The sequence below is a fragment of the Leopardus geoffroyi genome, chromosome B3 (assembly GCF_018350155.1).
Source record: "Leopardus geoffroyi isolate Oge1 chromosome B3, O.geoffroyi_Oge1_pat1.0, whole genome shotgun sequence".
NCBI lineage: Eukaryota > Metazoa > Chordata > Mammalia > Carnivora > Felidae > Leopardus > Leopardus geoffroyi.
In genome coordinates, this window is record NC_059337.1 from 124,599,152 (window position 1) to 124,602,489 (window position 3,338).

At 40.9% G+C, this 3,338-nt stretch overlaps 1 pseudogene; it reads left to right on the plus strand.

The window, feature by feature from the left end:
* The first annotated feature begins 423 nt into the window (after nt 1–423).
* LOC123583743 lies at nt 424–1,102 on the plus strand (annotated as a pseudogene).
* Nucleotides 1,103–3,338: the final 2,236 nt, after the last annotated feature.

A 3,338-nucleotide genomic window follows, 5' to 3' on the forward strand; every position in this document is an offset into this window, starting at 1 on the left:
TGACATAAAATTAACCATCACCGTCCACCCCTTATCAACTTGACGTCCATATGCACCTTCTTAAATCATATTTAATCTCCAAACAAAGGCCATAAGCTCATACTTCTGCTTAACATGATAGAGATATCCTATGTACAACCAAAACACACTCATAGTTTTCCTAGAAAAGGATGCAAAGTCCTTAGGTGACATTCACTTTTCTTCTTTATATCTTGTACTTAAATACTGTAATGTAAAATCTGTACATCTTATCTTATGTGATATGATAAAGAGAGAAAAGGGAAAAAAACAAATATATTATATATATTATTTATGTTTATTATATATATTCATATATATTTATTAAATATTATGTATATGTAATATTTTTGGTGTCAATGCAGAGCTTGTGTCCAATAATCTTAAACGGTCGCTATTTTTAGTTCTCCCTTGTAGGAGGCCCATAGGCAGCAACCATGGCACCCATTCAGAATGACATGATCCTGAAGCGTGACTTCCACAAGGACAGGCCAGGGCACTTGGCCATGTGGTTCAACCAGCTGGTGCAGAAGATCCACAAATACAAGACCTGAGAAGCCAAGGCATGCCACAATGCCCAATGCCCTGCATGTGGGCCCATCCAGCCCACTGTGAGGTGCCCTATGGTGAGGTATCACACCAAAGTGCAAGCTGGCAGGGGCTTCAGCTTGGAAGAGTTAAAGGGTGGAAGGGTGGCTGGCATTCACAAGAAGGTGGCACAGGCCATTGGGATCAGTAGATCCAAGAAGGTGGAACAAGTCCACTAAATCTCTGCAGGCCAATGTGCAGCAGCTGAAGGAATACCACTCCAAGCTCATCCTCTCCCCCCAGGAAGCCCTCAGCCTCCAGGAAAGAAGACAACTCTTCTGAAGAACTCAGATTGGCTACCCAGCTGACAAGACTGGTCATGCCTATAGGGAATGCCTATAAGAAGGAGAAAGCCAGAGTCATTATAAAGGAGAAGAACTTCAAGACCTTTGCCAGTGTTAGCATGACTCATGCCAATGCCAGGCTCTTTGGCATCCAGGCAAAAAAGACCAAGGAAGCTACAGAACAGGATGTTGAAAAGAAAAAGTGCCACTGACAAGTTGTGGAAAAAAAGGGCATTATTTTATTTTCCTCAGTACATAGTCACCTTGATAAAAGGCCATATATCCCTTTGGAATACACTGAGAGAAATATTAACAGTATACATTTTTGACAGTGTGGTGAGGTCCTTCCACAAGGGGAACTGTCCTCTCTTTCCTTCAGTTCAAGGGGTTCTTAGTCTCTATAAACTGGCTCGAGTTTAGGAATTATGGGTCTGTGATTCTGCTTTTATAATTCAAATTTGTCTCTTGTTCCTGTGACCTAGATCTCTCTGCATATACAAATCAAGTAAGAATTTAGTAGACTTACCATGTGTTTTACTCCTAGAAATACCATGATCAACTAGCCAATACTGTAGGTCTCTGAAAGTCATAATATTCTGACTGCTGCTTTGATTCTGCTGTCCATTATAGTAACCATGCCCACCTTGCCTTTGGTGATTAAATAGCACCACTTGGCCTCTGACATCTTGGGATTCAATTACTTCCATTGCATTTAGGTTTTCCAATTCAGTGACAGATGTCCCCACTATAATTTCTGACTTAGAAGATCAGGGGCACCTGGGCGGCTCAGTAAGTTAGGCATCTGATTTCAGCTCAGGTCATGGTCTCACAGTTCTTAAGTTCGAGCCGCACGTCAGGCTCTGTGCTGACAGCTTGGAGCCTGCTTCAAATTCTGCCTCTCTCTCTCTTTCTCTCTCTCTCTGCCTCTACCACTCACACTCTGTCTCTCTCTCTCTCAAAAATAAATATTAGGAAAAAAAAAAAAAAGAAAATCACAGAGCTCCTCAAGAATGTTGGGGCTCCCCTCACAAACTTGTTGTTCATAGTCATAGTGAAAATTATGTCCTTTGTACCCTCCTAGGCTGGATGAGCATATCTTAAATGATAAATCCACTCTAACATTCCAGTCTCCCTAAGCTTTTGAATCTCCTTCTTTCTAGTTTATCAAGGCAGTTCTGGCATTTCAGTTCATTTAGTGTCAGTCACCTGTTGGTTTGTGTTTCGGGTAGCCAACCAACCAACCAGTTAGAGCTTTTTCCAACCCTCTAAGTTGCAGCATTAAATCCAGATCTCTGCTTAGTGGGCCTAAATAAATTCTGCCTGATCCAATTTTATGGTATTTCTACCACTATGCCACACCTTTAATATTTACTCCTACCCACATTTCTTGGATTTCTCTTTATATAAATTGGAAAAATCAAGTAGTTCTTGTGGAGTGTACTCCACCTATTTATGGGTTACACTTTGTACCTCACCACTAGGGGCCTACAGGAACTTGAGTCCAGTGATAAATCTAGAAGCAAAGAGGAGTGGTGGGGGTAGGTTCTGAGGAGAATCAGCAGTGTCTTGTAAGGCAACTACCTTAGGGGAGGCCATTACAATTTGTTCAGGCAGAGGAGGGTTAATCTCAGATAAGGATGGAGTGGTTGCTTCTACTGGCAAAGAAGACTCATGGGAGTTTACGGGTTCAATGTCCCCAGCTTTATCAGGATCTTCCCATATGTCCCCAATCAAATTTTCAGGATCTCATTCCTTCCCAATCTATGCCCTCACTTTAATAGCAGACACCCTGTGAGGTTGAAAATTCAATTTGCATTGTAATTCAACCACTTGCGGGATTGAGACTCTGAGTTTAGTTTTCAGCAATCTCAGCTCTTTGGCTACAGGTGATAAGGGTTTCTTTCAGGACAGACAGAGATACTTTTAGGTCATTTATGCAGCACATGATCTGGGAATTTTTTATCCTTTTATTTCCTTTTATTTCCTCATCCTTTTATTTCCTCACTTTGTCCAGTGCAATTAGGAGCAACTAGCCAATCTCATGCTCATTATTTTGATAAAAATGTTCTAAAATATTAAAAACATGGTCACTCAGAAACTTGCCTAAGAGTTTGATTAGGAGTATCCAATGGCGATACTTCATGAACCTCTACTATCACATCACACCACAGACTATCCATGCTCTGTTTACTAATGGAGTAGTCATCAGTGCCTTTGATTTAGTAAGATTAGAGAACCAATTCCAAAAGCTGGGCACCATGCTCCAGCTAACTTGACGCATAAAATTAAGCATTATAAAAACCTACAATCCTTAACGTTTTTCATTCTTACCACATTTGATCCATCAACTCCACTTTCAGAGTATACCCTGCGTCTCATCATTTATCACATTCAACATTGTTGCCATCCTCATCCAAACCATCATCATCTCTCACTCTTAAAATAGTC